The sequence below is a fragment of the Mustela lutreola genome, chromosome 3 (assembly GCF_030435805.1).
Source record: "Mustela lutreola isolate mMusLut2 chromosome 3, mMusLut2.pri, whole genome shotgun sequence".
NCBI lineage: Eukaryota > Metazoa > Chordata > Mammalia > Carnivora > Mustelidae > Mustela > Mustela lutreola.
Genome location: NC_081292.1, coordinates 200140076 through 200165807, shown reverse-complemented (window position 1 = coordinate 200165807; position 25732 = coordinate 200140076). Strand labels below are relative to the sequence as shown.

General features: G+C 43.4%; 1 pseudogene; it reads left to right on the top strand.

Annotated features, from left to right (window-relative positions):
- Positions 1-4450: 4450 nt before the first annotated feature.
- LOC131828212 (small ribosomal subunit protein uS8-like) lies at positions 4451-4834 on the top strand (annotated as a pseudogene).
- Positions 4835-25732: the final 20898 nt, after the last annotated feature.

Sequence of the window (25732 nt, the reverse complement as noted above, 5' to 3'; positions counted from 1 at the left end):
TGAATTTTAGTTTTTTGAGGAAACTCTATACAGCTTTCCATAGTGACTGTGCCAATTTATATTCCCACCAGCGATGCACAAAGGTTCCCTTTCCTCCACACCTGTTGTTTCCCGTCTTGTGCATAATAGCCATTCTAGTACGTAGGAGGTGATATTGGACTACAGGTTCCGTGAGGGCAAGTCTCCTATGCCATTTGCCATTCGAGCCAACGACCGATGAGAAGTCCTGGGCCACTTTTTCACAGAGTGTTTACTAAAGGGTGTTTACAACTGTAAATCCTCCCTCTGTCTCTTTGAGGTGTACCTGTATCTCCTACAACGTAGGAGTGTCCTTCTCAAAGGCCTGAAAGCCATTCCTTTCAGTTGTAACCCTCAGGGTGGACAGGGGCTGTGGATCACACCTGTGTGGGTGGATGGAATCCTGACTTTGGTAACCACCAGCTAAAGCACACAACTGGCCCAGTCAGCATGTATACTAACCAAGTCTTGGTGACTTTTTACTTTCCCCAACTCTGCTGAGCCCGCGCTCACCTGCTCCCTACTCCCTCCTTCTCTTTAAAATGCCAGGTCAACTCTGTACAAATCCAGATTGAGTTCAGTCCACGCTGGGCCCTCTTCGCTTTTGCAACAGTCTATGACTAATTAAAATCTGTCCTTCCCACTTAGTGTCTGGCTTTGTTTCTCTCCGACAGTTTATCCTTGTCCTCCCTATCATTTCAGCTGATATTAGTGGAGCCAAATATACTAACGAAAGTAGCTGTAACATGTTTTTACAGAGTTTTACAACAATGGTATCAACAACTGGCATTTTGTGTGTTGTTAGATGCTTTTCTTGCTTCCATCCCACCAGAAGCATTGGGCTTATATATGGCGTTAATTTGAATAACATGTTAGACAGCTATTTCCAAGCACGAAACCCCAGAGGCCATTAAAAGCTATAAAAATGTTTTAGCATGTGCCTAAAACTTTACTATCAGTTGCTTCATTTGTGCCAAAAAGTATATTATCTGTTCCAATTGAAAAAGAATCAAATCTCATGACTATCTTTTTGAAGTTTTTCCATTTTAAGCGTTCCTTGTTTTCTACATCTGCCTCTACGTTTTCGTAGTCCCCCGATGAGAGAGTCGTGATACATGGATCCCATCAGTGGGCGTGGACAGAGCACCCCACTCTGGACCAGAGGCTCCTTGTGTTTCCTTCAGAACCTCCAACGACACGGGCAACAGCGATGTTCTCAAAGAGGAGGAAACTGAGGCTCAACAAATCGTCGGAGATCGCGGAGTCTGTAAATAACGGAGCTGTGATCTGAACGCGGATTGTTTGACTTCAGAGGCTGTGCTCTTTCTACCAAGCCTCACAACCTAAGTGGATAGAGTCGGGCATCGATTTTTGGCTCTCTCGGCTCTCTCGTCTTTAATAACTAGCACGCAGTCAAAACAGAAGTGAGGATGAGGGAAAATGATATACAGAATGCATTTTGTCATTATAAGGAAAGAAAGAAGAAAACGAAGAAAATAGTCAAGCGGTGGCAGAGCAAACTCCGAAGCAATCAGGAGGCTTCTGCACCCTGGGTTTTCTCTAAAGGGGCTGTATTTCATTCCTTTGAAAACTCTAGCTTTGGAATGAAGGTGGCATACTGTGGGAAGACCAAGGAAATTAAACTTTTTTCATCTTATTGATTCCTATTCCTTTCATTCCATCTGTTTCCTTGGCATGGCGAAGGGGGTGACGATCAATGCAGAGTAAGTCGGCTCTGTCAGTCAGAAGATGGGAGCTGACAAACCAGACACGGGCTTGGGAAGGCCTTCCATGAGGGAAGGAATTTGTGCCAGATGACAGGACTCACGGAGAGTCTGACAAAATGTTGCAGACAATCAGGAAGCGTCTGATCCAGATTTCATAGATAATAAGCAGACTCTTTCCGCGTGCATGCGCATAGATTTGAATATTTCTGGTCAAGTGCCTCCCTTTTGCACGGATCAGGAAGTAAATAGAATGGCAAAAAAGAAAATGAAAGGGGGCCAGAATGGGGGTCAAAAATAAAAGAAAAACAAACAACTAAATCGGTAGTACAGAAACCTTGAGTACTTTAAGTTCATAGTTTATAATATAATGATGTGAGGGGAAATGCTTCCTAAGTTAAGATTTCTAGTGTCATTACTAGAGTCCAAATACAACGGGATTTCAGGACCTTTCTATAGGTTAGAACCTTCCTTGAAGTCAGAGAAGCACTCAGCTGCTGTTCTTCTATAAAGAGCATATTTTGCCATTTCTATAAGGTTGTCTCCAACATAAACTCTAAAATAGCCATTACAAATGAGGACTTCTGCACATGAAAGAATCTGAAGCGGATCACTCGACAGTCCTGTGAATAAATACTATTAAGGGATATAAATCCTATATTTCCTTAAGAGCTTCATGCAGAAGGGGCTTCTACTGTGGCAGAGAAGGCACTGAAATAGACTATTAGCTCCTCAGTAGAAGTTTATTTTGTTGGAAGTCAGGAGATGCATATATGGCAAGGCTGGACAAGGAATCGGTTTTACCATTTCGGGGTTCCCCTCTCCTAACCCTCCCCATTAAGCTACTATCATCGATAAAAGGCATCATGTTATCTCTTTGCCTGCTTTCTCCTGGACTTGGAGGATTTCAGCAAAACAGATAAGAAATGTCAAAAACTCTCGTGCTTTGAAAGCACAAGACTGATTTAGAAAATCAACAAGTGAATAATTTGGTTGTAAAATCTCCTTGATCAACTCCCATAATTCCACTGTTATGGATCAAATTGCGTCCCTCACAAAAGAGATGTTGGAGTCCTGCCCCAAGTACCTGAGAATGTGATCTTATTGGGAGGTAGGGTTTTTACAAAAGTAATGAAATTAAAATGATGCCATTAGGTTGGGCCCTAATCCAGTAGGACTGGTACCCTTATAAAAAGGAAAAATTTGGATGCAGGGAGAGATATATCCCATAGAGAGGATACCGTATGAAGAGAGAGAATACAGTTGTTCACAGAGAGAACACAGTTATCTAGAAACCACAGAGAGATCCGTAGAGCAACTCTTTTTCTTACAGCCCTGAAGGAACCAACCCTGCCATCACCTGGGATTCAGATTTCTTCAGAACTGTGAAACAATAAATGTGTGTTCTTTAAGCCACCCCATTTGTGGTACTTTCTTACAGCAGTCCCAGCAAACAAATATAGATTTTCGTATTGGGAAGCAGGGAGTTATTGTAACAAATACCTAGAAGTGTGGAAGTGCTTTGGAACAAGGTAGTAAGTGGAAGCTGGAAGAGTTTTTAGTCGCATGAGAGAAAAAACCTAGATGGCCTTGAAAAGAATGTTGCTGCAAATGTGAGTGCTCGAGGTAAAAATGAGGAGCATGTTATTATAAACTGGAGGAATGGTGATCTTTGCTAGAAAGTGGTAAAGGACTTGGCTGGTCGGTGTTCCCTAGAATGGAAAGTAGGACTTAAAAATGATGAGCTTGGAGGGTAAACCCTCTCGAGTCCTCTCCCTCCTTGGGAGCTTTGTACTATGACTTCACTAACGCTCAATAAACCTTGCTTTGATGCCCACAAAAAAAAAAAAAAAAAAAAAAAAAAAAAAAAGGAAAGAAAGGAAGGAAGGAAGGGGGAGGGAGAAAGAAAGAGGAAAAGAAAAAAAATGATGAGCTTGGATATTTAATTGAAGAGATTTCTAAGCAAAGTATTGAAGACATAGCTTGGTTTCTCTTTGCTGCTTATGGTAGATACAAGAGGAGAAAGATAAATTGAAGAAGCCAAAAGGACCCAGAACTTGAAGAGTTGGAAAATTCTCCACCTGTCCATGTTGCAACAAAATGACAGTATGCTCTGGAGAAAACTCCTGTGTGTCTGGACAAACATCTGCCACAGAGATTCAGCATATGACTTGCGGATGTAACTACCCATCTCAGTAAAAACAGTGCCCACCTGGTCCAGAGGGGACAGGGTCAGGACAAAATGAAGGAAGGCTGGCAGATTCCTGGGATTCTACTGGCAGGAAATGGACTGATAGAGCTATTCAGCAATGAGCACATTAATGTTCAAGAAAGGGAAGAATGACCCAAAAGGCTGTTCAGAGGCTGGTGGCCACTGCCACCAAGAGCCTAGAAGACAGGCTAAGCGGGTGGGGCGGTCTCCTCCTTGGTGCCAGAGGCCAGGGCTACCTCCTTCATTCCACATGGAAAAACCAGCCTCTTTGTCATTCTCTGCTTCCCCTCCTGACTTCCCTGTTTTGGGGCCTCACTTCCAGTAACCCAAGTTCAAAACCTGTCATCAGTGGCCCCTTTCCTTTCACTCAAATTCAATTATGCAGCTGGTCTTGTCGATTCTTCCACTCTTCACAATCATCATGGATGCCTAGGACTGTACTTTTAGTAATAAAATGCATTCTTTATTCCTTCCGCCATCTTTCTGTGCTACCATAATGATGCACATGAATGTCTTGGAAGATGCTCTCAAGAGTATTAACAGTGTTGAAAAGAGAGGTAAATGCTACATTTTGATCAGGCCAAGCTCCCAAGTCATCATCCAGTTTCTATGATGATGAAGAATGGTTACTTTGGTGAATTTGAAATCCTTGATGATTATACAAGTGGGAAAATTGGTGTGAACCTCACAGGCAGGTTAAACAAGCATGGAGTGATCAGCCCCAGATTTGATGAACTCAGAGATCTAGAAAAATGGCAAAATAATCTGCTCCTGCCCCACCAGTTTGGTTTCATTGTACTGACAACATCATTTGGCATAATGGACCATGAAAAAGCAAGACGAAAACACAGGATGGAAAATCCTGGCATTCTTTTTCTAGGGATGTAATATATACATGCAAATAAAGTGCCTCAGTGGACCAAAAAAAAAAACCCAAAACAAAAGAAAGAAAGAAAAAGAAAGGGAGAGAGAGACATTCTTAACTCGTTTTACAACATGGTACAGGAACTTTACATGGCTTACGTTCTTTAATCTTTATAACCATGCAATGTGACGGTATACTATTCATAGTCATTTTACAACTAAGAAAAATTGAGGCTCAGACAGGCACTGAATGACTAGTTTGCCAAAGATCGCACAGCAAAGAAACGTCTGAGAAAAGAAACTTGACCCAGATATTCTGGAGCCCTGAACCACACTCTAACTGACACACTCCTTCCTTTAAAACATCTCTCATGGTTGTTTCTTCCTGTCCATTCCCACTGCTACTAACATAGTTTCATAACCGTTGATTCATAACCCAGTCCCTCACCCTTTTATTACTACACAAATCTCCTTGTGTGTCTCCCTTGCTCCAGTCTATCCTCCTTCCAAACGGTCTTTCTGATCTCATCTAGAAATAAGAAAATCTACCTTTGAGTTAATTCTTTTTGTTAATATTTTATTTATTTATTTATTTGATAGAGGGTGAGATCTCAAGTAGGCAGAGAAGCAGGCGGGCGGAGGGTGGGGAACAGCCTCCTTGCTGAGCAGAGAACCCGATGCAGGACTCGATCCCAGGACCTTGAGATCATGACCTGAGCTGAAGGAAGCAGCTTAACCCACTGAGCCACCTAGGCACCCCCCTTTGAGTTAATTCTTAGCTCGATGACTTTCAGTGACTTCTCATTGCCGGTAGGATAAAGCCTAAGTATCCTAGATTGGCATTTTATAGTATCTGCTCATCATGTCACCTTTTAAAATCTTGCTCACTTAAAGTCCAGTCTCTTTGTGAAAACATACCTGTTAAACTTTTATCTGAGCATTTCACTAGACAAATGTTCCCTGTCCTTGCAATGCTACCAATTATAATATTCATCTAAACCAATCTCAGGTTTAAGATGCCAACCACAGAGCCTGCGATCATCATCTCCCCTCAAAACTCCCTCTCCCAGAGTTCTCTGTCTATCTCCAACTCCTTAGGATTCACCTGAAATCTGATGCTGCTTTTGACTCCTCCTCTTCACCTGACCTGCTGCCAAATCCTATTGCTTGCTCTGCCACTAAAGTCCTCTTTCATCTCTCCTTGCCCTTCCATCCTCACTATCTTGGGTCTCATTTGTGCTCTTCAGACTTGAGAACATAAGAGAACTACCATTAGATTAAACTTTCACACCAAAATGAGCAAAGATTGACAGGCCAGAGGGGCCAGAGGGAAGAGAATCAGGAGAGAGATAACAAGAGCCTACCTGGAAAGAGCTAGACCTAGAGAAAATGGAGAGATAGTAAAATTCACATGAGGAGAGCCTGAGTGGCTCAGGTCATGATCCCTGAGTCATGGGATCGAGCCCCACATCAGGCTCTGTGCTCAGTGGGAAGCCTGCTTCTCCCTCTCCCACTCCCTCTGCTTGTATTTCTTCTCTCACTGTCTCTCTCTCTGTCAAAGAAATAATTACAATCTTAAAAGATAATCAATCAAATCCACAGGAATAGGCATGGGGGTGGATGGTGGGAGGTGTTAAAATCTTGAAGATGAGGAATTTGAGAAGAAAAACCAAGGTAGGAGAGAGGTGACTGTGACTATGAATCAGGTCCTTTTAATTTACCTTTGGAAGACAAATGAAGCTCAGTATTCCCTTTAAGTCACATTTTGACTGTTAGTATTGTGCATCTTTGACATAGGGGGTCTTCTCTGAGTCTAGGCTGATAGTCTTCTAGCTCTATCTTCTGTGCAATTCCGCTCTCAAAGGCCTACCACAACTACTTCTACATGGCAATTGAGGCTCTGAATCAATGGCCCAACCCACCATTCCTCAGCACCACCTCCCCTGCCCAGCTGACCCCATCCCTGTGCCTCTCCTTGCTGACCCCATCACCGTGTCCCCCCACTCCCACCAGCCCCATCACTATGCCTGCCCCCCTACCAGCCCCATCACTGTGTCCTCCTTTCTGGCCCCATCACTGTAATCCCCACCCCTGCCAGCCCATCCCTTGCTCCTCCTCTGCTAGTCCCATCACTGTGCCTCTCCTGCTTGCCAGGAGCCATACTGTGGCCCCCACCCTAGGCTGGTGCCATCACTGTGAGCCATCAACAATTTCCTTCTTCACATATGTCCTTACCCATGCTCTTCTCCTCTGACACTGCCTGCCTCTCAAAATCTTCTTGATTTCCTAGAGGCTAAGGAAAGTGCCACCTTCCCAGATCCCCTTATCTGGCAATGCTCTTCTCCCTCCTTTGAACACAAACAATACTTCAGCTTTTTTTTTTTTTTTTTCCAAAAAAAAAATCCTTAGACCTGTTTCTTTTCTAGGCTTGGTGAGTCTCACACTGGAATATTCCCATCTTAGCTTCCTATTGGTTAGTATGTATGAAGCCCCGAAGGTAAGGGATATGGTTTGCTTATCTTGAGTACCTAACCTAATACTGTACATGGAGTAGATACCCCCTACGTATTTACCAAACCCAATGGCATTTAATCCCACCAGTCTAATTTACGTTTGCCCCTATTAGGCAGTGAGAATGAGGTGAGTTTCCACTAGGTTTCTGCGTGAGAAAACTTCTTATGGAAAATCTTCGCCTCTTTGTTATAGACGAAGCATCAATTAAAAAGCACAAAGTGACACAGTCTGACCCTAGAATATATCCTGGAGCCCAGACCAAAGAAAGAGACAAATTTAAAGTTGTACAAACCAACAGTGGGAGGACCGTCTATACTTAGTGACTAGTCTGTCAGAGTGAAAAACCTCAAGTGGGTTGTAAATATAGGGTTGATTCTTTGGGAAATTTTTCTTCTATTTGCTGATTCAGCTCCTACAATCAAGAGATTTTGTTGTTGTTCAATTTTACTTAAGGCAGACTAAATCAACTGATTTCATGTTTATTCCTGATTTTTGTTTTTCTTACCTTGGCTAAACTCTGTGTTTGACAAGGCCCTCAGTTTCAGTGATCAGAATATGCTTTTATCCTTTAAATTTTTTCTAAGTCATCTACTTCTTGGCTTGTGTCTTCTATGGAAATCCAACTAACTTGTTAAAAAATATGATTTTTTTTTTTTTTAAATTTGCAAGAATCCACAGAACTCTTGCTTCTAACACTGGTTGATGATGATGGATTTTCTTCCTAGCATTCGTTAGGGCCCACTGTAAATTCACGTCTGCACAACATTTAGTTGGCTCACTGGTTGGTATAAAAGGGTTGTTTAACATTTTGTATTCCCAAATATACCCATGTAACTCCTTTCATGGTTCTCACTCTTTAGAAATAGAAGGTAATACTGAAGGCATATCTTTTGAGGGACTGTTCATTTCAGAACATCCAGTCTACCCAGTGTTTACTTACGTATGATGACCTTAAATGGGGAAATTAGCAAAACAACAATGATCAAAGTTTCCCAAACATTGATTGGGCAGAGATTTTAAAAGGCTTTCTCCCAGAGCTACATGATATGGTCATTAGGCTTTGAGGGAATAACTAGAAGATTAGACAAAACAGACCAACACTCCCCTTAACCAAAGGGCCAAAGAAAGAGAGAAAAAGAAAATAAAGGAAGAGGTTTTTTGGGTCTACCATGTGTTAATTACCGACGATCTATATTCTCATTGAACCACTGCTGGCTTCCCTTCCCTTCGCCCACCTCTCCAAATTACAATCCTCCAAACCTAAGGCTTTGATTTTTTCGACAGTCTATTCCCATTTCAGGCACCCACGTACGTGTGCAGGCGCACACACACACACACACACACACGCGCGCACACACAGACTTTTCCTTTCATATTTGGATTTACAGAGGGTCAGAGGAAAGACTTAAAAAAAAAAAAGAAAAGAAACCTCCAGTAAGTTTGATCTAAACAAAATGGTTATTCAAATGGGTCCCCTACTAATTTCACAAAGATGCGTGATAATATCCAACATATGGCTTTAACTATGTTTTTTAATATTAGAAATTGAATGCACATTTTAAGACACAAGTTTTGCTGATATGCTGTTGATAATATAGGAGAACTATTTCCCATTTGTTTCTAATTATCCTAAAGACAGCCTGGGGATCATTTACCCATGGTTTAAGAGTACTCAGATAAGTCCGCAGATGCGACAGGCGGGCATGTGTGTCAGCTACTGCAGAGGGTCTGCGTGAGGGTGGTTTAGCAGAGACTATCCTCTTATGTCTGAAACCACTAGATACGGTTCCTAAGGTCAACCAGTACTGAAAAATAAAATCCTTCCTTTGTCAACATTCTTAGGGTGTGGGCTCTGGAGCCAGACTGCCTGGCTCCGCCATTTAACTGGCTGGGTGAACTTGATCAAGTGAGTTAACCTCTCTTTGCCTCAATTTCCTCATCTGAAAAATGGGGATGTGCTCCCATGGTATGGCCACAGAGAGGACGAAATACCCAGAATGGTGCCCCGAGCAGAGAAAGCACTCGATACTTGATCTGGCCCCAGTTTAACTCTTTGCTTCATCTACCTCTGCCTCCCCACCCCCTGAATCTTGCCAGCAAGGTCTCTTCCAGTTCTTCCAACATGCCCTCCATCACCTCTCCTGGGACACTTTCTCCCTTCAGGTTAATGCGTCTGTGTTAGGTGGTCTTCACCTATAGGCCCACAGCTCCCCGGGTTTCTTCTGTTATGGTTTCTTCTGTATAACATACATTTTCATACTTACTGGTCGACCCACAGGCCTTTTACCTCTGAGGCAGGAATTGAGGCAGGTCTGTTCACCGCTGTAATCCCACCTTGTGACAAAGGGCTGTGCACTGGAACTAACTGGATTTTTTCCTTGAAAAGCAGAAAAAAAAAAAAAATCTTCCTCCTTCAGTGTATTCCTTGAAAATAGGTCAAAATGCAAAGGAGGTAGGGGAAAATTATATGCTTGCTCGAGAGCATTCTTAATTTTAATTCTTCTTAAGATACGATGACCCCTTTCAGCCTGAAAATTCAAGTGTTTGTTCCGCACAGGGTCTTCTGCGTACACGCGCCCATGGGCACGCGCACACGCATGGTTACGTTCCCATGCTCACTACAATTATGGCTTCACTTCCATTCCTCACTTCCTCTCCTTCAGTAATGGTCATTTGCTTATGAGAGCTCGTGGACTTGTCTTTATTTCTTACCTCACCTTCTCACTCATGACTTTTATTTCTTTCACCTGTCTCTTTGCTCTCTGTTCAAAATGGTTCTTCCATTTGATCTCATAGATCACTAATTTTGTTTTAGTGGTATGGATTCCTTTCCTCTTCTACTCGTGAATTGCTCTCACTCGAAAATTACGGCTTTGCTGTCTCATTTCCTAAAGCATTGCTTAAGCATTCTTAATTCTTTTTTGTTTGTTGTTGTTGTTTTGTCATGTTTCCAGTTCTCTTCCTTCTTTAAATCTTTACCCATAAATGGTAGCACGCTAACTCATCTTTAAGTAATCGAGAGCCCCTGGCTTGCTCAGTCAGCTCACGCCATGGAGTGGGTCCTTTGGTACCAGGCAGCTCAGGCTTCTGGAGTCCTGGGCCGGGCTAGATTGGCTGATGGTGAGAAGTAAGGTTGGAGTTTCTCCTTCAGGAGGCTGGCCAGCAGCCAGCAAGGGCCTCACGCACCGAGAACCACTAGATCTGCCTTCCCCTCCCAGGGCCCTAGCGGCCAGGCTCCCCACCACCAATGGCACCGGAATCGTGGGTGCCTTATACCTGTGGGCCCCTCCCCCCACCCAGGTCCTGACCTTCTTCTTAAGACTCCCAGACCTAGAGTGGTTGAGTTTCTTCCAGCCTGGGCATGTCCTATAGGAATCCCAGCAGTAGATGGTGGTCATGGGTACGTGTGAGGCTGCTATTTCCCATTTTTTCTTTTAAAATTATCTGAGGGGGTGAGGGGAGGGAAGGAATAGGACAAAGCTTTTAATATTAAAGAAAACTCTTTTACACTCAAAAAGCTGAAATGCTCAAAGTTAAAACAATCAATTAGGAGCAATTTCCAATTTTTAAGAGAAAACTACAAAATTAAAACTTCTCTGAAGTTTAGTAAGATATCCTGCAAGACACCCAAATTCATATGGGAAAAATTAGCCTCAAAGCTTGATGTACTCTTTGAAATACAGCATGGCTCCCCTTGCGACGCTGAATACAGAGGCAGTGCAGGGATTAAGAACATAGACGCGGGGTGTATTGTTTGCTCTTGTTGCCTGAGTTTCATCATCTGTAAGAGGGGGTTAAGCATGGCACTTCCCTCATATAGTTTCGTGAATGTTAAATGAGTATTGACTCATTTGGAAAGTGCTTAGCCTGTACCTGCTATACAGTAATGCTACAGAAGTGTTAAGTAACACCAAGTAAAATAGAGTAAGTACCAGATCAGTTACTAAAGCTGTGAACCCACTAGGAAATTTTGACATCTAGGATGTCATGGAATTTTTTTTTAAATCCTTTAAAATTATCTTTGCCATGAAAACAGGTTCACCACTGCCATCGGAAAATAATACTCTGACAGATACGACAAAGACCATGACATAGACAGTTCTGAAATACCAAGAGTTTCCAATGAGAGGAAAGAAGTGGAAAATATCACTTTGAAATGTTTACTCAGGCAGATGTTTTCAGGAGAGTCCATTTTCAACTTTATGGCAGAGTCACATAATCTATCAATTATCTAGTATCGGAAATAGCCCCAAATCTCGTGTGCTTTAAAGGCTGGTATACTCTAAAGACACAGCAGAGGTGTATTTGCCATTTGTAAGCAAGCATTCACACAGTTGCTCCGTTAGAGTCTAATGGAAGTGCGCACACAAAGCAACCAGCCCACTGCCCCTTTCCTCCGCCTATAGTCACAAAGATGAGAGGAAGAGAAATTAATTAGCAGCATCTGAACAATGACAGAAATGCCCCGAATCCTAGTAAGGGGAAAATTGTTTATAATAATAAATAATGAAACTGACATTCACCAAGGCATCTTGATCTGCTCTTTGCATGCACCAGTTTGTTTGATTTTCTGATAACTGGAGTTTAATATTTTACTTCCCAGACTATTGCTAGCTCTTCAAGGTCTATCAGGTGAGCAGTCCCTTTCCCATTCCTACAGGCCAGGGGACAAAACAATGAAGTCCATTTCACGTAGTTTTAATCACTTTGATGAGCCCAGTGACAACAGAGGTCTGAGATAAACGTGTGCTTTTGATCTGTACAGAAGAAAGATGCTAAGTGGCAAGGCATAAAAGCCTGACTGTGAGCGGCTGAACAAGCCTCGTGAGCTGTATAGTTCACGCAGAACATTCTGCTTGATCCAGACAAGCCAGGACAATGTGGGATTTTATCCTCCGCGACCGGCAGTGGAAGCACTGACTCATTACCGTCGTCGTCAGCCTTCGATGTTACTTCATGTCATGTGGAATCCAGTTGAAAGATAATCTTTGGGTAACATTTTTTTCAACGCAGCTGAGGCGCATGCATTCGAGAGAAAACAAATGTAAGTGACACGCAGAGCCAGGAACGAGGTGGAGTCAGCCGCAAATTTGGATTCTCAAAGCTACACCATTGCCCAGGTCCTGACCCTAACCTTCTGTCTCCCACTGGCAAAGAGACCCAGAGCGTTCTGCCTCACATAACACGAGAAGCCACTCTCCTGTGTGAAATCCCCCCATCAATTTTGCAGAGGTTTTCTGCCATTATCATTGTCCAGGTAGGCAGTTGTCACAAAGCATTAGAGCTGAAAGAGGCTGACAGCATAACTGCGGGCGAGCTCAGGGCTCAGTCCAGTCCAGCACCTGCCGCCTGCTCAGGCAGGAGTGTCCTCTGTCAAGACACAGCCTGGTGAGAGGCTTCAGGAATCACTTTGTATCAGTGCCCTTCATTGACAGCATGCTGGAGGGCAGCCTGTCTAGCAAAAGCAGGACAGAAACCTTTGCCAGCCACCTGCCTGCCCCCATATGGTGGCCATTTAAAAACCCGTCACTTTTATAAAGAAGCTCTCGAATTATTCATTCATCAAGTGCAGTTTTGACTGGCTCAACTGCCTCAGTGTATGATCACCTGATTCTGTGATTTGAAGAACTTTGTTGTCACAGGACTTCCTGTGGGTGTTTCTAAGCAAGCGATTGCTTAAATATCCCTGGGCGAGCAAGTCAAGTCCATTCCACATCCTGAGCTCCCGCTCCTTCAAGAAGGGCATTCCTGGGGAGCAAGAGCCCTTTCAGCCCCGAGTGGATACAATCCCATGCCCAGGAGCCTCACTCCAGCCCATGGAGGGAGTGTCTGAGCACTCATTCACCTGTTTCCTTGTCTCCTCATTCACCTGATCCAGAGGCAGACAGCTAATAGGGGAGGAGGTTGGGGCTGGGGGGAGTCTGCTCAGAAACCATACAACAACAGCAACAACAAAATCAAAGACACCTGTATGCTCACCTGGGAAGCCAACAGAGTCCAAAAAATCTAACAATGGAAATATACTTTAAAGGGGCCCAGAAATCCATTACTACTTGCACACGCAATAAAATTCTACCAATATTTTTTTCTTTTAAATTAAATTCATGAGATAATGGAAGTATATGGTAATGTTTCAGTAAATGTGCTGGAAATTTCTTCCTTTTTTTTTTTTTTTTAAGAGCAATCTCTCTCCACCATCATGGAAACTCCAGGAGATGAGGGGCCACTACGACTCCCTGTCAAGGGCCTGAACAGCACTTGACACATAAGAGGTGCTCAATAAATAGTTAGTAGGAAAATTGGACAAGGAAATGCAAGAAAGAATGACTGGATGAATGAATGACATCGGGAGTGAAGCACCAGATGTCTAATGACACGGCTTCTCAAATATTTTGCAGGGGTTGTGATAGAAGAGGTTGAGTAGTGTCAAGTGATGAGAGTGATAACTTTTTTAAATTTTAAAGTCAATTTGGTACATTTTGGTTGAAGACTTAAGATTTTTTAAAACCTGCAATAATAAAGAATGAATGAACCAGGCACCTGAGAGTTGAACATAGTTCTCTGTTGTTTGAACTTCAGGCTCATTGTACACATCCCACTCCATGACAGAGTGGCTTTAAGAAGGCAAGCAGGTGAGATTTTACATCCTTTCTCCTAAAACTGGCTGCCTATGACCTGGTTCTTTTTCTTTACTCTTGTCCTGCCAATCTCTTCCTCTTTCTTCAACTGTCACCTGTGGCTCAGAGACTCTCTCCCTTCTGAGATTCTCCCATGAGATTGGGCCCCGTCCATGTAACTACTTCCTAGGCCTCTAGCTCCACTCAGGGTCCCATAGATCCTCCAATGTAACAGCCCCAAACTGAGCTGCTGAGCGTCTTCCCATGGCAACTCTTCCTTCTTTGTCCCACATCTCAGGGAAGATTGACATCGCCCCATCTAGAACTCTGAAGAGACCCAGGATCCCTCTTACACTCCACTTCTCACACCACATCCAGCCAGTCACCAAGGCCAGTGGATTCTAAGTCCTTAACATCTCTCGCTTCCATCCTTCCCTCCCCTTTACTGCAAATACTAACTTAGTTCAGGCTTTTATTATCCTCAAAAGGATAATTTCTATAGTCTCACTGGTTGTCCTGCCTCTGTTTCTGTCTGGGTGATCTTTATAAAATGAAAATGTGCATGTTACCCCACCCTCCAGCCTTCCAGTTTGGCTTAAAACCTCTTGGTGGTTCCCCATCACCTGTTGGTGTATGGTTGAGCCTCTGTAGTGTGGCCTTAAATGAGCTTTTGTGATGTAAACATTGTCTTACCTCTCGCCAAGACTTCCTTTGCTTCCTCTACTCCAGCCAATAAGCTACATAGAGTTTCTCAGTAGGTAGGGTTGTTTCATCCAAACAACCAACCAAAGGGTAAGTCTCTCACTAATGCATCTCTCTGTAGTCCATGACGCCAAATGAGTTGGGTCTCGGAGAGGCAGTACTCCAGAATGGAACCATCCTCTCTCTCAAGGAGCTGGAATGGGAAACACAGCAAAAGAGAGAAACTTGGCCAATATTGGGACTGCTTACTAAGAAATCCCACCTGGTACATCAACCCACAGAAGTTCTCAGTTGTTCTTTAATTTTGGTGTGAGACAATGGCCAAACTTTGGAAGGAGCCGAGATGCCCTTCAACAGATGAATGCGTAGAGAAGATGTGGCTCATATATACAATAGAATATTAGTCAGCCTTCAAAAAGGATGACTACCTACCATTTGCATCCAGCATGGATGGAACTGCAGGGGACTATGCTAAGCGAAATAAGTCAAGCAGAGAAAGACAATTATCTTATGGTTTCACTCATATGTGGAACTTAAGCAATAACCCAGAGGACCATAGGAGAAGGGAGGGAAAACTGAAGGGGAGAAATCCGAGAAGTAAATAAACCATGAGAGACTCTGGACTCCAGGAAACAAACTGAGGGTTTCAAAGGGGAGGGGGTTCACAGGGTGATGGGCATTAAGGAGGGCATATGATGTGATGAGCACTGGGTGTTATATGCAACTAATGAATCATTGAACACTACATCAAAAACAAATGATGTACTATACAATGGCTAACTGAACATAAAATAATAATAATAATAATAATAATAATAATTTGGGAATGAAAAAGTATGGATCAGACCCTTGTGATTTCTTGCCTGGGCTAGAAAAATATCTTCTGAAGTATCTCTTCAGTCCTTCTCCTGATCCATTCTTCATACTGTTGTCCACCATCTCCCCAAACCTCAAATAGGCTCACATCACACTCCAGCTTAGATGTCTTCAGTACCTCCTTGTCATCTACTGGGTTCCCGAGAATGTCTCCCCCATCTCCCAAAGCAGTAGGTGGCACACTCAACAACTTTCTGTTGAATGTAAGTATATTAGCAATCAAAAGGTTGAGCCAATGGCATGCTTAATTTTTTTCTTCTTTTCTCAAAGATTTTACTTATTTATTTGAGAGAGGGAGAGTGCACACAAGCTGGTGGGGAGGGGCAGAGGGACAAGCAGACTGCCCGCTCAACAGGGATTCTGTTGCAGGGCTCAATCCCAGAACCTTGAGAGCACATCCTGAGCCAAAGTCAGATGCCCAACCGCCTGAGCCATCCAGGCATCCCCCCAAATGTTTGATTTTTAAGTGAGAATAGACATATATGAAACAACACCAGCAAACATCAGCCAGTCATTGTCCATGATTCTGTGACATGTGTTTAGGGCCCACAGTTGAGTTACAAGTCTTGCCTCTTTGCTTCTTCCACATGGAAGCAGCAGAAAATGGCTGAAAAGCCCTAGGCTTTGGATGGCATGGATGTGGTTCAAATCCTGTCTCTCCCACCTCTCTGTGTGATCATGTTCAAACGCCTTACTCTCTGTGAAACTTGGCTCCTCATCTATAGGTAGAGATCATAATTCCTATAAAACAGAGCAAGCCGTTAAGTATGTCCTTTTTGAAAGAAGCCTAAATCATCTTCTCCAGTAACACAACATGCCCACCCATTCTATCATTTAGCTCAAATTTAAAAGGCACTACATCACTTTCTATTTAAATACTACTGTTAAAGATGAAATAAGCAAAAAACCCCAACAAATATGTTTAGCCCACAGCTAGACGGAAGATTCTGAGGACTTGAAAGAGAGGCTGGTTTTCGAATTGTTTGTGTTTCTTCTCTTGCGCAGATGTTGGGTTGTGAGGGTCTGGCTGACGTGGATGCTCTAGAGAAATCACGTGATGGAAGGACCGGACTCCAAGGGAAGGAAAACCTTGTTTTCAATTCTTTTAAACTCTTAAGGTCAGCTTCAAACAGGAGTCGGAACAACCTAGCCAAATTAGCAATGACCAGGAAGTGGCCCAAGCCAGGTAGCAAATTACCAGCTAATAGAACCAAGTCACCTTTTCGCAATCCCCAGCTGTGCAGAGTGTCCTCAGTGGGACCAGCTCCCACAGAGGCCGCCTCCGGTTTGGGGTTCGGATGGAAGGTATTTAGATAAACTAATAATTGCCCAGGGATGTGGTTTGTTCCAGAGAAGTCAAAACTGTGTTTAAATGTCTGAAATTCCTGGTGTCGCTAATAATTGTAACCTCCGCTTCAATAAAACATACAAATACTGCTGCTGAAACATTTCCAATCACAAGGTATTATTTTTGGTCTAAAACAGATGCAGCCCTTGGTGCTTAAAAGGAGGATGTCTGGATGGATTTATACCTCTGCTTGAAGGGAAACAAAACTCCTGGAACTTTGGCCAAGGCCCCAAATGCAAGAAGAATCTATTGGAGCGACGGTAACTTTGCAGCGTGACGGCGGAGCCACTCCTAGCACGAATAAGCACTGTCTTGGGAGACCTAGCAAAGGTACCGGAAGGAATCCAAGCCAGTAGTTTAAAGGAAAATGAGCTGGCACTTTTGAACACTTAGCTGGCAGGCTGGGCGTTAATATGGGCTCTCTCCTTGAATCCTCCTAGCACCCCCATTTTACATTGAAACCCAGAAAGGCTAAATAATGGATTCAAAGACACCCCCATATGAAGTGCAGAATTGGGATTTAACCCCAGGGCTGTCTATACAGAAAGACCCCGGGTCTTTGCCACTCAATCATACAGGCTCCCTTGGGAATTTTAAGAGCTAATCCCAAACAAATGGGGACCTGGGGTCAGACCATCAGGGCTCACGTCGCTCCTCCATCATTTGCTATCTCTGTGACCACGGCACTTAACTGCTCTGCTCTTCAGTTTCCTCATGATAAAATGGGAGAGAATACTAGAATAGTAATGTTAGGCAAATGGAAAGAGGTCGTACAGCTACAAGTCTGGGTGCTATGCTTCTAGCACTCTTGTGCCCAACCCAGACACTCAGACATCAGGCCATCAAGCAAGCAAACTTCAGCCCAGCCTGCTAGGGAGGGCCTTTGGGTTAGCCCAGAGACCTGTCCGCCTAGTCCAACAGGGAACCCAACCTGACACTAACTCCCCTGCAGACAGCCACAGTTAAAAGCCAAATGCTTCATTTGCCGCAAGACAGTAGGTAGCCATCTCCTAAGGTGCACCGAGGCCGGTCCTGAAGAATATTCCCCGGAGGCTGCGAAGCTCTCGCCGAGTTGCAGGAACGCTCGTTTCTTTAGTATTTCACATGGCGCTGGAGTACACCAGTAAAGATCTGCTGGGCACATGTGGAAAACATTAGCTGTTATGTGGATTCGGGCAAAAGGTAGTTAGTATCCAAATAAATCAGATTGATGCTTTATCTTACAACCATTAAAGCAAAGCCTGAACTCAACATGTTCTGGCTGTGGACAAGGCTTAATATAAAAAAACAATCACCCCAACTGGAAAGAACTAAAGTCTTTTGGTACGGTAGTGCTTTCTCCTTCGCCAAAAATTCACGTACACCAATGTTATACAAGTTAATATCTCGCATGGGATATATTAAACAAAGATAAGGTACACAGCAATTGTACGGAATTATGAAAAATTAGGCAGTGGGTAAAAGAAATTCTTCCTTTTTCAAGTTAATCATTAACATTTCTCCAGGAAACAAACAACTGAGACTATTGTCTTATTTCCAAAGGTTGCCCAGGGGTGAGCAAAAAAGCTAATTTCATTAGATGCAATACATAATCCAAGGGTGGTCATACAATCATTGCATGCACATGTGCCTGACCTCAAGGACTAGGAAGTTCCAAAGTAAATGTAAAAAGAGGGTACACAAAGCCATTTTCGCACAGTGTTTAAACATGTATATGATTCAATAAAAGACACAAATAATGTAGTCGTTGTTTAAATACAGCCAACTGGCTATTATTCCAATCCATGTCAGGTGTGAGGAAGGCAGAAACTGAATTCCTCTTCCATCCTGTTTCTGGACCCTGAGACCAAGGAGTAGAGAAAGCGTGAAAACAATCCATCATACCAAGCAATCAAAAAAAGCAGCCAAGAGAGGGACAAGGCAGAATGTTAAGTTCTTAAGTAACCAAGAATTTGAAAAGAGCCATCTTTCCAGATTTATTCTCAAAGTTACAGTCAATAAAGTTACAAGTTTTTCACCATGAAACAGAATCAAATTCCGTTGAATTTAACGACAACGAGTGCGGGGTTCCATAACGTAAGGAGGGCACTTTGCAGAGTGCCTGACACGCGCAAGGACTTGGGATTCTTCTGAACTACTGTGGATTCCCTTTCCCTGGAACTGATCTGAACGACGTTTGTGCCATGTTCTCCTGGGGTGTTTTGGATGTTTCCTCACTGGAAGTAAACATTAAAGGCAAGTAGTTGCCTCCTTCAAATAAGTACTTGAGCAGATGATTCAAATTCATGTTCAGTCGTGAGGAGATGCTTGACTCATGCTCCTGGGCTTTGGCCACTTTCATTTCTTGAGGCTCCCAAGGTAAGAGACATGCCAGGACAAGATTACAAAATGTATAGTGAATTCTAGATGTTTACCCTTTGCAAATTTACATTGTTGACATAAAAAATGCAATACAGTGTGTTCTTCACAATAGAGACAAGATTTACTTTTAAGAAATTGAAAAGGATGGGGCACCTGGGTGGCTCCATCGGTGAAGCGGCTGCCTTCAGCTCAGGTCATGATCTCAGGGTCCTGAGTTCGAGTCCCGAATCAGGCTCCCTGCTTAGCAGAGAGCCTGCTTCTCCCTCTCCCTCTGCCTGCTGCTCTGCCTACTTGTGCTCTATCTCTCTGTCAAATCAATAAAATCTTTAAAAAAAAAAAAAAAAGAACAAGAAAGAAATTGAAATGTAAGGCCCCATAGTTGGAAAGACGGTTAAATTTTTCCTATGCCTATTGTCCTCTCTCAATTGCCAAAACTGGACTAGAGCCTCAGAGATCCATCCAGTCTAGATATGAGGACCCTTGGTGTTTGGGAGTGAATTCTGTCACTCCATAAAAAACTTTAAGAAGATACACTGAAGCCCTAATCCCCAATCCATCAGAACGTGACCTTATTTGAAAATAAGGTCTTGGGATGCCTGGGTGGCTCAGTGGGTTAAGCATCTGCCTTCCGCTCAGGTCGTGATCCCAGCATCCTGGGATCGAGTCCCACATCAGGCTCCTTGCTCCGCAGGGAGCCTGCTTCTGCCTGCCGCTCTGCCTGCCTGTACTCTATCTCTCTGACAAATAAGTAAATAAAATATTTTTTTAAAAATTAAAAAAAAAGAAGGTCTTTACAGAGTTAATCAGGTTAAAATAAAGTCCGATAGGTGGGCCCTAATCCAGTGCGCTTGGTGTCCTTATAAAAGGAGGAAATTTGGACACGGGGACAGGCACACCCAGAGGGAAGATGCTATGAAGAGACACAGGGAATATGATTAAGACAGAGGATTGGAGTGACGGATCTAATAAGCCGCAGAAGGCCATGGCTGGCTGGAAAACCATCAGAAGCGAGGAAGAGGGAGGGGAGGACTCCCCGTCGGTTTGGGGAGGGAGCACGGCCCCTGGCGACACCCTGATTTCAGATTGCCAGCTTCTTGAGCTGGAAAACAACAAATTTCTCCGTGTGTGTGTGTGTGTGTGTGTGTGTGTGTGTAGCTTTGCAGGCAGCCCTCAGAAACTGTGCATGTGTGCATGGCAGGCCCGTGGGGCAGCCCTCACGGCCACTCGCTCCTGCTCTGCCGCTGAGCACAGGGGCCTCGCCCGCGCACACACGTGAGGCAGCACAGGAGCGCTCAGGGCAATGACCAGCAGCGTCAGCGCCGGATGGGAACCCTCTGCAGTGTCACGACGCCCGCCGTGAGCCTGAGGAGAAATCTCAGCTCACGAGCGCATGTTTGTACCTTACAAAAGAAAATTCCCGAAGGAAAGCAAGGGAAGGAGGGAACAATCCTCTGTCGTATGTTCCCTTTAGTCCCAAGGTTATACACTGTCATTCGGCAGGTCTCTGGCCTTCCTGGGAAGATCGCCCCTAACACAGCGCTCTAAGGTTAAAAAATTGTCCTGTGGAGAATGTGGTCAGAATATGGAACGACACACAGCCGCCTCACGACCCAGGCCGAGTGAACGTGTGAAGCCCGTCCCAGTTGATTTGAGCATACACTCGGTTCTTCTAGTTTTTCTTTTCTTTTTTTTTTTTTCTTTTTGAGAAATTCTTACATCTCCTTTTCCCCTGAACCCCCTCTTCCCTGGACTGAGCCCCGGATCTGATATAATAATGATGACCAAACAGTGGGAAGAACCGCTGCGGATCGCGCTCTACCCGCCGCGCCCCATCTTTTATGCACTTCCCTTCACTCAAGCCTCATAGCTGTCTTTCCAAGTACGTACCGTCATTCTTGAAGATGAAGAAACAAAACCAGAAGATATCAGTCATTTTCTCAAGATAACGAGGTGAGGGGACAGCAGGGGCAGCGATGAGGCCCCATTCGTTGACCTAAAAGCCCCGCGCACTCCTCCACAGTGCACACCCCACACACACTCTGCTAGGAGCTTCCACTGCTGATGTCACGTAGATAAGGCTAAATGCTGGACCAGGGAGCTTGGATGCTTACTGTTTGGATCGATAGCTCTCACCCTCAACCTGTCAACCTTGGGCTCTGAGCTCTACGTGAAATACCAACAAAATTTCCAATGGTGATTGTGTGGTATTGGTCCTCTCCCCACTGAGTTGAAGTACTTCTTTTTTAAACTCTTAGTGAGCCAGTCCAGGTTATTTACAACATCATTTGATAATTTATATATACTTAAAAGCACCCAGAAGGTCGGTTTTGACTTCAGGCCAGCTATGGCTATTAATTAATAAAGCTGCCATGCTCCTGTATGATAAAAGGCTCAACATGAAATTTACAACAAATGCACAGAGGCCCAACAAATATCTCACATTTCCAGATCTCTGCTGAGTCATGACATCAGGGCCAAACCCGGGCCTATTTACCTCTGTGGCACAGAAATACTCCATCTATTGGCAGTATAACTTGGTGGGAGGTTCTTTCCATGAGGAATGAACAATCCAACAGAACCTACTCAACCAACATGCCAGATTCAGTACTTGGGCATTCCGTGTACAACAGTGGCCGTGAGTCTGTCACCTGACAGATGGGGAATCTGGTGCCCAGAAGATGTCAGAACTTGCTGGTGGCCTCACAGCCAGCAAATATCAGCACCAGAATTTCAACAGACGACCTTCGAAACCTTCATACCTGGATTCTCCAGCCGCATGGTCAGGTGGTGACCCGGAGGACAGATAAAAGTGTAGTCTGGTCACTTAGGCAGAATCTGGAGTCCTGCCTCCAGCTCCACTGGAATCACCTTTCTACCTGGAGACATTTTTGTCTAGAGACAAAACGAAGAGAAGAGCTACCAACAATCATGCCTGTAATTTTCATTCAATAATCCTTTGTCTGGGGAATCTGTGAGTTTGAAATCAAGATTATCCAAAGGGACCAGAAAAATCAGACAGTTCTCTTCTTCTTCTTCTCCAAGCACCAAACAGGAGCATCACTTCAATGGCGTTGACAGCAAACACTTTTAGATGGAGATATCAAGAGGAATACTTTTATTAGTCAAAAACTCATCTACTCTGAAGTGATGCTTGGGGCCGTCACCACGTAAGTCTCCCCATTTACTCTGTGGATGCCGCTGACCTGAGAGTTGATTCAGTCACCTACTACTGACCCTGTCACCCTGGAGAAGGCCCGAATTGTGTCCAGTTTACCAACGGGTGATATGGTAAAATGAACACCTGCCCGTCAGGATACCAAGTGTGACAGACAGAAGTGCTTTCAAGGGTTAATATCAACAACATTACAAATTTGAGGTAATGCCATGCCCCCTGTAGTCCACCGCTAACTGCTTGGAAAGTACTATTTATTCAGATATTCTCTCTTTTATTTTCAGGTACACCTCCATTAGAAAAACTCAGCAGTTTTTTTTTTTTTTTTTTTTTCCTGGACCTTCACCCTGAACTTGTTAGCAGCGAGCACAGAGCCCACCATCAGCAAGGCACCCTCCCTGCCCCCCCGCCCCCACTCAGCCTTGTTCTTCCTGGTGCTAAGACATAGCGGCAGTAGGTACACTGGGCCCTTCTTGGCTTGCTAAATACTGTTACAGGATTAAGTCTTAATTTCTCTTCTCCATTACCTGTTAATTTCTTCCATTTAGTAGGACTGACATCCATTCCTACCAAGAAAAACCAATTAGCTCACTTTCTTCTTAAAATGTATTAAGTATACTAAAGTTAGTTTGGTTTCAGTTGATACTACTAAATCTCTCCAGAAGCTTCTTCAACTTTTTTTTTTTAATGACTTTCTATGGAAAGATAAGTCACTCAATCAACCACATCCATTCATCCATCCTTTTCCAACAAAGAACGATTATTTGTGTATCGGCCCGTCATTGCTGAGTATGAGATGTATTAACTGGTTCTCAGAGCACTGGTTCTCAAACTTGGCCGCCCTCTGGCATCAGCTGGAGAGCTTTAGACATGCTGATGGCCAGAACCCATCCTCAAAAATTCTGATACAACTGTTCAGTATGTGTGTGGCCTGGGCATTGGGATTTTTTTAAGTTCCCTATGGGATTCTAAACGCAGTTGAGTTTGAAAGCTACTGATTTAGAGCTCTGGAAAAGCTAGTTTGAGTAGAGTTAGCCAGACAGAGGAGAAAATTATAATAATAATAATAATAGGGGAGAAGATATCTTGATTTCTCTTTGTTAAGAACTCACACTTGCAACTGGCAAGACCCGCTGTGTTCCAGCACCCGGCCACTCCAAGTCCGAGGTTTACGCTTCCTCTCCAATTTCCCTAATAACCTCTTTTCTTTGGGAGTTCACTCCTTGGCTTTCTTTGATTTGTATTTAGAGTGGAGATATACTTTAAACATTGCTGAAATCAATTGTAATCTTTCTTTTGCAGTGCCCCACCACTTTTCATAAAGAAGATCAACTTTCAAAGTTGAGAAAAACCAACCCTCCCTCTTGAAGTTGCTTAATAAAAATTTTTCTAAATACCAATCTCAGCAAAGAAAACAAGAGAGGACAACCTGAGGGAACCGGGATCGTTTCTCCCCGAGCAGTGACTAAGTTGCTGAGTGTCAAAATGACAAGCCAAGCAAACACCAGGTGAGGAAAGAATCCCGGTGGGTAGCACTCTCGTCCGTGCGGCTAAAAAGGCAGTGTGGTCCGGAATATTTGGCCTTAATTTGGAATTTCCTTGTTTTGGTGAGTTCAAATCCTTAGCATTAGTGTCGTATGGTTATTTTTGTATGGTTTATTTTCTTTTTCTTTCGGTCGTGCAATATTCAAAGCAACATAAAATGTACGTTCTTCCTCACATGGAGAATGAATTCAGCAACAAGTCAAGCACATAATTCTTCTCTGCATGGAGGAAGTTGCTGGACATCTGCTCACCCCAGATCTATAAAACAACGGGGTCCATGAAGCACTTCAGGGAGGAAGTCTCCTATGAGGTTCTTCATATCACACATTGGAGGAGAGATGCAAAAATACAAGCTATACTAGGAATAAAGAACCTATCATTACCTTAGTTTTTTAAAAAATCCCGTTTGTTATTTGTCTGTCCCCTTGAGAATGAAGGCTGCAGGAGACCAGGATAGTCTTTTCAAGCTGTACCCTGAACTCACATAATGCCTGGCACATAGTAGACACTCAATAATTACATGTCAGTTGAATAAAGCATTTCTACTGTGAATACCAAATCATGATGATGAAGAAATTATATGTATTTCCTTCTTACTCTCCCTGCAAAGAAATGGGATTAAAATGAGTGTTTTTCTCCTAAATTCCACTGGCAAGTTTTTGCCCAGGGAATGGATATTCTATCTTCTGCATACATTCTGCGGGCATCATCCCCAGCCCCGGCAATCCTGGCCCCTCCCGCGTCACATCCGGGAGTGGTCTCCTGGAGCAGACCAGCTTCCATACAGACCCCCACCTTGCTCCCCCACACTGCGGCTCTATTCCTGACTCCCCAGGCATTCGTACACATCAGAATCACCTGGAGGACTTGCTAAACTATGGTTTCTGGGACTCCACATTCATACCCCAAAAGAGTACACCTGTTTAACCAAGCCCAGGTTAGGAAGTAGGTTCCTGTACTGTACCTGGGCTCCTGAGTTGCCACTGGGATAATCTGCTTTCATAGCAAGTGCTCCTTGAGCGACTTTCATTAAGCTCCATAACTTCTCAGAGCCCTGAGCCTCGCAGATCTCATCTACGAAATGGATGCGTTTCTTTAAACAAAACAAAACAAAAAACATAATAAATTGATTTTTAGAGCAGTTTAGATGTACAGAAAAATTGAGCACATAGTACAGTGTTGCTATAAACCCTTCCACCATACACATGTTCCCTTATTATTAACATCTTGCTTTAGCGTGAGATACATTTGTTACAATCTAGGAATTGTTTTCATGTTTATAAGAGATATTGGCCTATGATTTTCTTTGTTTGTGGTGTCCTTGTCTGGTTTTGCTGTCAGAATAATGCTGGCCTTGGAAAATGAGGGAAAGTGTTCCCTCCCCTTCTAATGTTTGAAAGAGTTTGAGGGGAAAAAAAAAAGGTATTAATTCTTTTTAAATGTTGGGTAGAATTCACCAGTGAAGTCATCTGGTCCTGAACGTTTGGTTGTTGATAGCTTTTGATTACTGATTCAAATCCTGACTAGTAATTGGTCTGTTCAGATTTTCTATTTCTTCATAATTCACTCTTGGTAAGTAGTATGTTTCTAATAGTCTGCTTCTAACCTGCCCAATTTGTTGTTATTTAATTGTTTGTAGTATCCTATGATCTTTCATATTTCTGTGGTATTAGTTACAATGTTTCCTCTTTCATTTCTGGTATTTTTTATTTGAGTCCTCTCTCTTTTTACTTGGTGAGTCTAGCTAAAGATTTGTCAACTTTGTTTACTTTTCTTAAA